Here is a 12,806-nt window from a genome sequence, read left to right on the forward strand (position 1 = left end):
TTGTTCATAAACTTAAACTGTATAACTTTTTTTGGTTTCACTTTTAAACTTTTAAAGAGGTATCATGTTTTGTATCAGTCACTGTAAGGTCTTATAGTGGTGTTGGTTTTCAGATGAATATAATGCACATTTTATAGGCTACTTTTGCCAAGACGAGGAAGTTCTTGGTCTGCAGTGACATTGTGGTCACAGAGCTGTTGAAGTGTAGCACATACAACACAAACAACCAATCAAAGTACACTTCAGCCAAAGCCACGACCCCCGTCTCAGTTTTGACATGTTTCCTGTTCTGTTCAGAATATCAGAAGCCCTTCTGTTGTTGTAATGTGCATCTTCTCACTATATAAAAATCCCCCTGAAGCTCAGACGCACAACATTAGATCTCAGAGTTGTGATGGATGTTTCTTCTCTTCAGCTCAACACAAGGTGATTAAAACAATCATATTTAATTTTTTGTTAAGAGTTGTTATTATTCGTTATTTAAGCTATTACAGTACTGTGGAACTGTGAAACAGAAATGTCAAAAATACAACATGGCAAAGATAGTAGTAAAAATATATTATATTATATTATGTTATATTATATTATACTATAGCCTATTAACAACAAGAACAAAAGAAGAATAGTCTGGAAGGCTAGAGATTTGATGAAAATGAAAGAGGAGCGCTTCTAAACTAAAGCAGCACAACTTTAATGATTTTATCTCTTTTACATCATTGATGTAGAAACACAGTTTTACTGAACAAGTGTTTTATTCCTAAAGGAACTGATTCATTTATTTCTGTTTTGCCACAAGAAGGAAAGTGAATTATATGTGTTGCATGCAAGAAAGCACTGTATCTGTATTGTTTTGATCACCATGCAATGTTTTGGGGTGAACTATTGCTTTAAGAGCTCTATCGGGTGGATCGGGGGAAAACGCCTCTCTTAAGGACTGTCTTTTTTTTCTGTGGAACAGAACAAAAGTTAAATGTGTCCAGAATAGTTATCATAGTTTTAGTGACAATGATGTAAGGATCCACCCACCGGCCCAAAAAGCGGAGTCCAGCGGTCTGGTCGAAGGTTGTCTTATACGGTGCTTCTGCAAGAAATGATCTTGAATCATTAAAATTTGGTTTCCAATCAAAAATCTGACTCCATGAATAATTTGATCTGGCTCCAATTGTCTTTAATTCTTTGATTTTATTTTGTGTTTGTAATTTAAAAGCTGATCATAGCTATTGATTATAATTTATAGATTTGATTATTCTGGGAAATTCCATACTTTCAGTTATTCGTTCATTAAGGACCTAACATCACTAATTCACTCGGCCGTTTAGTGAATCCACGAACACAAACTGACCAGTCCTGGTCTTACTCAGAGAGTACAGTGTGATTAAACACCTTTATGTAGGCTGCACCCTGCAAGCACATAACAAAAAGCATAAATTTACTCCATAATCACGAAGACTGTAACTTGTTCAGCCGGTGACGGACAGAAATCAGAAGATCTGGAGAGCCTCCTGCCAACCTTTAGTACTTCAGTATGATCTGTCCTGGATGAAGATTTGGGGAAATGTTAGATTACACAATAATCTACTTGAAAAAGTGATTTCTAGAAACCCCAGAGTAAATCAAAATTAACATTTATTTTTGCCAGGCATAATCAAACAATAATAGAAATCAATAAAGAATAAATTCAGTCAATTCAAAATGAGAATACATCAGTTACAGGACACACAACTGATCCGCATGAAACACAAACCTAGAATACTAAAATATAATAATGTCAAAGAGTCGCACACCTGGCAGATAGAGAGACACACGGCAAAAGTGCGGGAAGTTCTGTTTACAGATGCTTCCTTGAATATTTCACCAATCCTCTTTAAATACTCAAATCAGAACAAAACAATCATAAATGTATCATAATAAAAGCTTCACAGGACCTTTTGCTGGGACATGAAATGACCTGAAGGCCCTATCTGACCTGGGTATAAAAACAAGATTTGGCAAAGACCTTATCAGCACAACCCACACCAGAAGAACAGACTTTCTCTCAGATTTGAGATCTTTATTTTTGGTCTGTTCTATTGATATGAGACTGAGATCACATTTCCAATCGCACCGAGACTGTAACATTGATACCAAACATGAAAAGTTTACGCTCGTGAATTCTGAAGATATAGTAAATATTTTATGTAAAGAGTAGCAACTTGAGTTCTTGGCATTTCTCTGTCAATGTTTAGTGACCAGGACATGTGTCCAGGGGGGAGGATGGGTGAAGGGACCGATGAGCAAACGGTCTTCTCTCAGATCTTCTTGTCTGATTAGAGTTTATTGTTTTGTTGCATGACATTTGCAGAGTTCCTGAGTGTTTGGCTTCACGAGGAGATCAAAGCCCCCTACAATGATATCATTTATAAACCAAGTATGACACATTTCCAGAGTTTTCATGTTATTAAAAAAAAGAAAAATTAATTTGAACCAAGAGTGTGTTTTGCCCCTCAGTCTGACAAAGCAATCAGCATTATAGATTTACAGCAAAATCAGAGCATAGTCAGTTTGAGATTAAAATAATTTTTTATATTTCTACATCACCCGTGTCAACGTAGTTCATAGTTAAAAAAATGTATCTTGATTGTATCTAGTGGATATTTTGGGGAGAACAGTTTTACTCCACGCTACCATACAGCTGAGCAAAGACTGTGCTTTACAGTGAAACTCTGATTACTTAAATATACTTTACCAATTTACAAAATCATCTTTCTTTGATTCTCCTGTTGACAATTAAAATATGTGACGGTTCAAGTCGATTGAGATGTTAAACAATTCACAGAGCAATTGGAAATTTATATGAACCCTTATGAAAATGAAACCTCCGCATGCATAATTATTAGGCATGTTGATATTCTGATCATATTTCTTTTTTTCCAAACACATTTTACCAATTACAAACCACGTCAATCTCAATAACTACTATTAATTTTCTATTTAATCATTTATGAGTGATATATAATTGTCCATGAAGGCTGGAAGTGAAAAACTCCTTATATTCAGGTGTGCAGAATTATTAGTCAGGGTTTCTTTTACTGATAAAATGAGCCAAAAAATTAGAAATGTCAAAAATTATTAAATGTCCATGAGAAATATTCAAAACTAATGCAATACAGAAATTGCAAAGTTAAGGCATGACCACTGGATAGCAAACTGCTTACTGGGTCAGCACGGTCAGAAAAACAGGTGGAGAAGAAAAGACACGTTAACTGCAAAAGAATTAAGAATTAATGTGCAGAATTAGGTGTGAAACCATCAGGAACCATTTCCAACGCCACCAATTTCCAGAACTGCAACCTTCCTGGAGTCTCCAGAATTACAATGTGTCAGGTTCTCAGAGACTTTGCTTGGGAAAAAATCCTAAAAAAATGACCCTCACTTAATAAGAATAACATGCTGAAGTATTGTGAGACTTTTTTATAGGCTTTATGGACAGATGAGCTGAGAGTGACTCTTGAAGGACCAGCAGATCCTCTTGTATCACTGTTTGAAGAATTAATCTTCCAGAATCTTTCAGTAAGTTTTAGGAGCTCATTTTTATTCCATCTTCTATCCTGAAATGTCTGTCTTCAGGATTGACTGAAAATGAGCTCCTAAAACTTACTGCCAGATTCTGGAAGATAGATTCTTCAAACAGCTGGTCATGCCTTAACTTTCCAGTTTCTGTATTGCATTAGTTTTGAATATTTCTCATGGGTATTTAATCACTTTTTAGAAGAGTTAAACCTCTTTTTTTGGCTCATTTTGTCAGTAAAAGAAAACCTGCCTAATAATTCTGCACACCTGAATATAAGGAGTTCTTTACTTTCAGCCTTTATGGACAATTATATATCACTCATAAATGATTAAATACAAAATTAATAGTAGTTATTAAGATTGATGTGGTTTGGAATTGGTCAAATGTGCTTGAAAAAAAAATATGATCAGAATATCAACGTGACTAATAATTATGCACACGGTACCACGGTAAACACAAATTAACCATGGTTTTCCTAAACTAACCATAGTTTAACCATGATATTTGTAGTAAAACTGTGGTTATACGAATAGTAATCAATACACACAGACAAAGCCTTCATTTGTTTTTATGAAGGAATTTATTTCTTTATTTAGTTTTTTGACATTTCAATTTCACAAAGAAATGTGCAGCATTTTGTCTGAGAAATAATAAAAGGACACCTTTTCATTTACAATTTGACATAAACCTCATTTTGTAAAAAAAAAATAAATAAAAAAATCATATTGTGAATCAGCATGAATTCTATTGTATTGAGTTGAATGAATGGTTACTGTTGACTGTTACTGGTTTAGTCACATGATGATATAAACTGAACTTGCTCTTGAACTAAAACTGGCTTTAACTAAACTCTTCATGTCATTTGTGTGATTTCACAGATAGATTATGAGTATAGAAATGAAATAACAGAGAGAGGAAACTGCTGGAGCATCAGAACCAGATGAGAAAAAACAACAGGACAGAGAGAGAAATGGAGGCCAGAAATGAGACACAAACCAGTGAAACACAAGAGAAAAACAGACGGACGCTTGTTAGATGTAACAGTATGGAGGGAATAAAACCACACTGTAAGTGTTTGTTCATTATGGCAGTTCTAGTCTTCACAAACCAGTCTTAAAGCTTCACATTCAGACAGATTGATCAGATCTTCTGTAAGATGAAAGTTTACAGATGTGTGATTGTGTGTCAATGACAGAATGTATTATAGATTGAGAACATGAAACAAATCCCAAACAATGAGGATAATCTGATGTATGTTTGTGATTTCCAGTCTCTCGTGATCCAGACGGACCTGTAAACTTTAATTCTGGAGAAACTTCAGCATGTTCTGAAGAACACACAACATCCCTGAGACAGCAGCAGCTGAAGACAACACCATCATGATCACAGACTCCATCCATCCACACTACAGTCTGCTCAGATCTCCTCTTTCATCTGTTCATCCTCATTATTCATCTCTGCCTCATTTGGTTCTTCAAACAAGTTAACGGATTTGATTCAGATATCTGGATGAAGTTGTCTGAGATTACTGTGAACTCACAGCTCAGACGAATTTTACATAATGTGTGTTTGACTGCAATTAAATCATGAGATAATTATTCCGTCACTAATAAACCTTTCAAGGAGTAAAATTGGTTGCATCTATTATTATAGATTATACAACATTTTAATTATTTTCAAAATCATTTTTAAATTATTATCTTTCAAAATTATTTTTCTGGTTGAATAAGAAGAGTTCAGATGCAAAAGCCTCTAAGTGCCGTCTGAAATTTTCATCTAAAATGAGCATTTTATCAGGCTCCTATGTTTAGATTCAGTCATTTTTACTCTAACGGCAGTATATAGGTCCTTTTATATGCAATTAAAGTGAAATAACTGAACATAAATATAGGAGCCTGATAAAAATGCTCATTTTAGATGAAAATTTCAGACGGCACTTAGAGGCTTTTGCATCTAAACTCTTCATAAGATACACTTGTAAGAAAGTAGCAGTGGTTGGGAGAGATTTTCAGTTAAAGCGATTCAGTCTAATCCTGTTTACGTGAAATAAACTTGATCCGGAGCAGGTTTGAGCAAACGGACCTGTTGCTATGACAACAACTCCAGGATGAGCTTCGAAGAACTAAACAATCCTGGATCAAATCATCAACAATAAAATCCAGATAACTGAGTAATCCACATATGAAGAACAGAGCCCAGCTTTCACAGACTCATCTAATCAAACAGACTAATGAACAGTGTTTCTCAGATCCGGTTCAGACGCCACTTTTACTGACAACATTCTGCACGTCACAGTTTCCTGCATTTGATAGAGAACACTTACATGATATAAGACGTGCAAACACAACACAGACGGCTGCTCCATCACACAACACACATTCATACAATTCACACTGAATCAATGATGAACTGACTTTAACTGAAAATTGACTGTTTACTATTGTCCTTCTGCATTATTGACACACTATTTTCCCATTTAGTACTGTAGAGCTGCTTTGGCACAATCTGTATTGTTAAAAGTGTGATATAAATAAAGGTGACGTGACAAACAAACATCAGTGTCTTCAGTTCACTGCACAACAGCTGCAGCTCGTCTGTATGGACAATATATTCATCCACTAGACAACACAGACCTCTATATAAACTCAATCATTGTAAAGGTCAGCATTCCTCTACAAATACTTTTATGGTTTCATGAAGTGAGCAGCGCCACCCTCAGACTGAATAACTTCGGGTGACCAAACGTCCTGTTTTCACGTCCTGTCCTGGCCGTCCTGCCTGTTTTTTATAAAGTGATGAAAATGTCCTGGTTTTCATTATTTTTCACTGGGCCTTTAAATTGACCGGCACTAGGGCACTCTGCACCTGCGGTGCTGCATGTGACGTAATCCCTGAGAGGCTGCCTGTTGACCTGCCATGTAGCCTAATATTGGAAGTTTTTTATTTATTTATTTATTAACATTCGTTTCTCATTTATTTGGTTCCACAGTATTTGCTGATTTTTATTTTATTTAAACTGCGTGCCTCCAAACTTTCTTAATCATTTTGCTAATTCTACATTTTATAATTATTTGTTACTCAGTCTTTACTGATTTTCAGTTTTGTATACCTATTTAAAATTTGGAAGTTATTTGTTATTTTATATTAGGCATATAGCATGGTATTTTTATTCATTTTGTTAATAAAAGTCATATGCTCTACATTGTATTTTGTTGCTTGAATTGAATTCAAGCAATTGATGCCGAATTTACTGCTAATTTAAAAGTGAAAGTAAAACGCGCACGGTGTCACGGATCGGCCAGGCCCGACCTTCCACCAATCACAACGCTCCACCTCACCTGAATACTGATCACGTCCACCTGCACCTCATCAACTCATCACCAGCACTCAAGATAAAAACACCATCCCCACACACACTCACCGTCCGATCTCGTCGACACGACCTGGACTCCTCTTCAACTACCTGTTGAGACAAAGAACAATATCCTTTATATTATACCTACCTCGAAAGTCTTACCTTCTGTGTCTGCTCCTTGTGTTCCTCTCATCCTCCTAGATCGTTCTCCCTGGATCCGTCTGTCTGTCAAGCCCCAGTCTCCGCTCCTGGAACAAGATATAGTGTGTGTGGATTCAAGATCATCTCTACCTCCTTGCCTTTCCTCTGAAACTCATTGTGTCTAATAAATCCATTTTATATACTCATCCGTGTCCGACCCATACTGTGACAGAAGATCGGACCAACACAGCTTCACAGACAAGATGAGTGCACCGGATCCTTCCAGGAGCTGGTGGATTCCCTCAAGAGAGTCTTGCTGCAATCACCCAAACCACCAGTGCCATCAGCTCCACCATCATCACCCACTCGCACCACCTCTGACACTTCTTCTCCGATTGTCTTCGCCAGTCCCATGGCCAGGCCAGCGCCCTTCTCTGGTGCGGCGGAGGAATGCAATGGCTTTCTCTTACAATGTAACCTCACCATGGACTTACATCCGCAGATGTTCCCGAATGATCAGTCCAAGATAGCCTTCATAGTCACCTCCCTAACTGGACCGGCACTGCTGAGCTGAGACCATTTTGCACCAGGCGGGACCCGCTACGCAAACGTTCCAGAACTTCCTGCACCACTTCAGAGAGGTGTTCAGCAGCTCCCCTGGAGACTCGACAGTGGGTGAGCAATTATATCGATTACGTCAGGGTACAACACCCATTCATGCATATGCTCTCCAATTTCGCACTCTCGCAGCAGCCAGCGGATGGAACGAGCCCTCTCTCCTAACCGCTTTTCGACAAGGGCTTAATCCCTCTCTTCGCTTGCACCTCTCTGCATATGATGACACTTATGGCCTGGAAAAATTTATCCAACTGGCTATTCGATGCTCTAATCGCATTCAATCCTGCAGTAATGAGACCGCCTATGCCATTGCATCTCCTCCTCCGCAACCGCCAGAAACCAGTGACCCTCCAGAACCGATGCAAACTGACTCAAATCGTCTATCGATGAAAGAGAGACAGAGGAGAATCACTCAAGGGTTGTGCCTGTATTGTGGTGAGAGCGGGCACAGGATCCTGGAGTGCCCACTTCGACCCCCGCGAGCCGTGGTGAGTACCATCCGTCCTCACATACCTAAACTGAATCCTCTATCCACAATCGTACAACTTACTGCCGGCTCCTGTATATTTTCAGTATCCGCCCTCCTCGACTCCGGCTCAGCGGGGAATTTCATCTCCGGATCCCTCGTCCATCAGCTCGGGCTCTCGACCTCGACTACGGAGAATGCCTATGAGGTCCAATCAATAACTGGACAACCGCTAACAAGACGTTGCGTCCGTCAGAGTGTTGGCCCAATTGGTCTACAAATCGGTCAGTTGCATCAAGAAGAAATACATCTGTTGGTTCTGGAGGGTTCCACTGCGGACGTCATCCTTGGGCGCCCGTGGCTGGTGCAGCACAACCCTCATCTATCTTGGAGGACAGGAGAAGTCTTAAAGTGGGGTGACCGTTGCTTCCCTCACTGTTTCCCCAGACGTCCATCACCGGTTTCCAACGACCCAATTCACATTCCAGTTCACTCAACATCCATCGAGAGCCCGATAGAGAAGCAATCCGTGGACATCCCGCGTGCTACTCCCACTTTAATGACGTCTTCTGTCCCAAGAAAGCTGCCCAGCTACCACCACACCGGCCATGGGACTGCGCCATCGACCTCCTACCGGGTGAACCAGTACCACACGGGAGAATCTATCCACTTTCACCACCAGAGCACAAGGCCATGGAGGAGTACATTGAGGAGGCGTTGAAACAAGGTTACATAGTCCCATCAACCTCCCTGCTGCTTCCAGTTTCTTCTTCGTGGCCAAAAGATGGCGGCCTCCGGCCATGCATCGACTACCGGAAACTAAATGAGATCACAGTTAAATTCGATATCCTCTTCCCTTGTCCCCACAGCATTGGAACAACTCGCGGTGCCACCATCTTCACTAAATTGGACCTCCATGGCGCCTACAACCTCATTCGCATCAGAAAAGGAGATGAATGGAAGACCGCATTTGTCACTCCTACTGGACATTATGAATATAGGGTCATGCCGTATGGGCTGGTCAATGCTCCTTCAGTCTTCCAAGGCTTCATGCATGAGGTGCTCCGGGAGTTCCTTCATCGCTTTGTGGTTGTGTATATAGACGACATCCTCATTTACTCCCGGAGCCTGGCCGAACATCGCCAACACGCTATGGAGGTCCTACAGCGCCTCCGCCAGTACCATCTCTTCCTCAAAGCTGAGAAATGCACTTTCCATCAGTCTACCGTCCATTTCCTCGGATACATCATCAGCAGTGGTGGCACTCGCATGGACAAGGGGAAGGTGGAAGCCATCACCTCTTGGCCCCGACCCAACACCATTAAAGAACTCCAAAGGTTCCTAGGATTTTCCAACTTTTATCGCGGTTCATCTCAAACTACAGTACCATCACCAGTCCCCTCACCGATCTCCTAAAAGGTAACCCCAGAACACTATCATGGAACTCCAATGCCCAGAAAGCCTTCGACACCTTGAAAATAGCATTCACCAACGCACCACTCCTGGTCCACCCTAATCCCAACATACCCTTCACAGTTGAAGTCGATGCATCCACCACCGGGGTCGGGGCCATCCTATCACAGCAGCAGGGGACGCCTCCCAAACTCCATCCATGCGCCTACTTTTCCCGGAAACTCAGCCCGGCGGAAAGAAATTATGATATCGGCAACAGGGAACTTCTAGCCATCAAACTTGCCCTAGAAGAGTGGAGGCACTGGTTGGAGGGGGCTGCTCATCCATTCCTGGTATTAACTGACCACAAAAACCTCCAGTATCTTCGTGACGCCAAAAGATTGAAACCCAGGCAAGCCCGTTGGGCTTTATTCTTCACTAGATTCAATTTCAAGATCTCCTACCGTCCAGGACCCAAGAATGTAAAAGCAGACGCCCTATCCCGCCTACACAACCCCGAAGAAGACCCCGAATCTCCGGAAACCATTCTACCCACAGAAATAATCAGCAGCCCCATCCAATGGACCTCTCCTCCAGTCGCCTCCACCAATCCTCCTCCCAATCCGCCGGGCTGCCCACCTGACCACCAATACGTCCCACGTACCCAACGAATCCCTCTCATTCACACTACTCACACCTCCCTAGGTACTGGTCACCCAGGGGCCAACGCCACCCTCTCGCTGCTACAAGACCGCTTCTGGTGGCCCAACATGGCCAGGGACGTGAGAAGGTTCGTACGGGGCTGCCCGGATTGCGCCATCTCAAAAAGCACCCGTCATCTTCCAACCGGCAAACTCCTCCCACTCCCTATACCACACCGTCCTTGGTCACACCTAGGAGTAGACTTCATTACAGATCTCCCCATCTCCGACGGTAACACCTGCATCTTCGTCATTGTCGACCGATTCTCAAAGTTCTGTCACCTCATACCTCTCCCAGGCCTTCCCACTGCGCTACAGACAGCAGAGATGTTATTTAATCAGATCTTCCGGTATTACGGCATTCCAGAAGATATAGTATCCGACAGAGGACCACAGTTCATCTCCCGAGTATGGAAGGCATTCTTCTCTCTCCTAGGTGTGACCGTCAGCCTCTCATCTGGGTACCATCCGCAATCCAACGGGCAAACCGAACGAAGATACAGGAAATAGGGCGTTTTCTGAACCTTCTGCCATGGCCGCCAGAACTCTTGGAACCAGTTCCTGGGCTGGGCCGAGTACGCCCAAAATTCCTTGCGTCAAGGCTCCACTGGACTCACGCCCTTCCAGTGCGTACTCGGTTTCCAGCCTCCCCTGTTTCCCTGGTCAGGAGAACCATCTGAGGTACCCACCATCGACTACTGGTTCCGAGAGAGCGAGAGGGTCTGGGACGCAGCACACCACCAACTCCAGCAGGCAGTGCGCAGACAACGAATGGCTGCGGACGTCCGAAGAACCGCCAATCCCTCTTACCAACCGGGACAAAAGGTCTGGCTCTCCACCAGGGACATCAGACTGCGCCTGCCTAGCCGGAAACTCAGTCCCAGATTCGTTGGCCCCTTCACCATCCTGGAGCAAATCAACCCAGTCACTTACAAATTACAACTGCCACCACAATACAAAATTCACCCAACCTTCCACGTATCACTCCTAAAACCCTTCTCTCCTCCTCTCTCCCCAGGGCCTGGCCAAGCGGAGGAACCCCTCTCCTCTCATCGTGGAAGACGGAACCATCTACAGGTGAAGGAAATCCTGAATTCTCGGCGCCGTGGTGGTAAGCTAGAATATCTTGTGGACTGGGAGGGCTACGGTCCGGAAGAACGCTCATGGGTGCCAAGAGAAGACATTCTCGATCCCACACTCCTGGAGGAATTCCACCTAGCACACCCGGATCAGCCAGCACCCCGGGCCGGGCAGACCACCACGACGCCGAGGGTGGCCCTCAGGAGCGGGCCGTGGAGAGGGGTACTGTCACGGATCGGCCAGGCCCGACCTTCCACCAATCACAACGCTCCACCTCACCTGAATACTGATCACGTCCACCTGCACCTCATCAACTCATCACCAGCACTCAAGATAAAAACACCATCCCACACACACTCACCGTCCGATCTCGTCGACATGACCTGGACTCCTCTTCAACTACCTGTTGAGACAAAGAACAATATCCTTTATATTATACCTACCTCGAACGTCTTACCTTCTGTGTCTGCTCCTTGTGTTCCTCTCATCCTCCTAGATCGTTCTCCCTGGATCCGTCTGTCTGTCAAGCCCCAGTCTCCGCTCCTGGAACAAGATATAGTGTGTGTGGATTCAAGATCATCTCTACCTCCTTGCCTTTCCTCTGAAACTCATTGTGTCTAATAAATCCATTTTATATACTCATCCCGTGTCCGACCCATACTGTGACACACGGTGCTTTTACAAGCTATTTAAGCAAAGGAAAGTGGGGAAACTCAAACGAACTAAAAACAAATAACTGCTTGATGCCGAATTGCCGCAAATTTGAAAGTGAAAGTAAAATGTGCACTGAGCTTTTACAATTTATTTAAAACTGAATGAAAGCAAGGAAAAGAGGGAAAACTGAAACTCAAACGAGTCAGGCATATAATGGAATTCGGCAACTTCATCTTTACAGCCGACACTGACTGAGAAAGCACTTATTAATAAATAATTAAAATGTCTTCTTTTTCCCAATGCATTCATAATCATTACTTTAGCCAGTGCTTTGTGGCAAGCTTTATGCGTGCGCTTGAGCGCGGAATAGGCTATAATACGCCTAAATGCCTATATTAAAGGATGGTTTAGGTTATTATACAAATCAATTTAATATAAATGTGCAACTAGTTGACTAGAAAAATCTTTAGTGGCCCGGCGCTACGGGGGGCAAAGGGGGGCATCGGGAATTTAGATCGGGAATAGATCATTATTTTGAGGAGCATGTGCGCACCGTCTGAGCGCATATGATGCATTTTGATTTGCGCAGATCGATCAGCGTCTGACTTGAAGCAGTGTGTTTCATCAAAGTAGACAACAACAAGAGCGATTTGAGCAGACACTGATTACGGTCATCGCAGTTTCTCTGGCACTGCTGGCTGCACGAGCTCTGTTGACCTCTAATTCACGATTTACCAGACTCACCGTATTTCATGTCGTGCTTTAAAATGGTAACAAACTCTTGTAAAAATTCTGGTTTTATTAATGCAATCAGGGGCGCCTGCAGGATTTCTTCAGTGGTACGCACTT

General features: G+C 42.5%; 1 long non-coding RNA gene across 1 annotated transcript; it reads left to right on the forward strand.

The window, feature by feature from the left end:
* Positions 1 to 302: 302 nt before the first annotated feature.
* Positions 303 to 5,306, forward strand: LOC131529461 (uncharacterized). The gene is made up of 3 exons (XR_009268108.1): positions 303 to 426; positions 4,429 to 4,617; positions 4,821 to 5,306. It is a non-coding gene; the product is annotated as an uncharacterized LOC131529461 (long non-coding RNA).
* The last annotated feature ends 7,500 nt before the right edge of the window (positions 5,307 to 12,806 follow it).

This window comes from Onychostoma macrolepis, chromosome 21 (genome assembly GCF_012432095.1).
Source record: "Onychostoma macrolepis isolate SWU-2019 chromosome 21, ASM1243209v1, whole genome shotgun sequence".
In the NCBI taxonomy this organism is placed as follows: domain Eukaryota; kingdom Metazoa; phylum Chordata; class Actinopteri; order Cypriniformes; family Cyprinidae; genus Onychostoma; species Onychostoma macrolepis.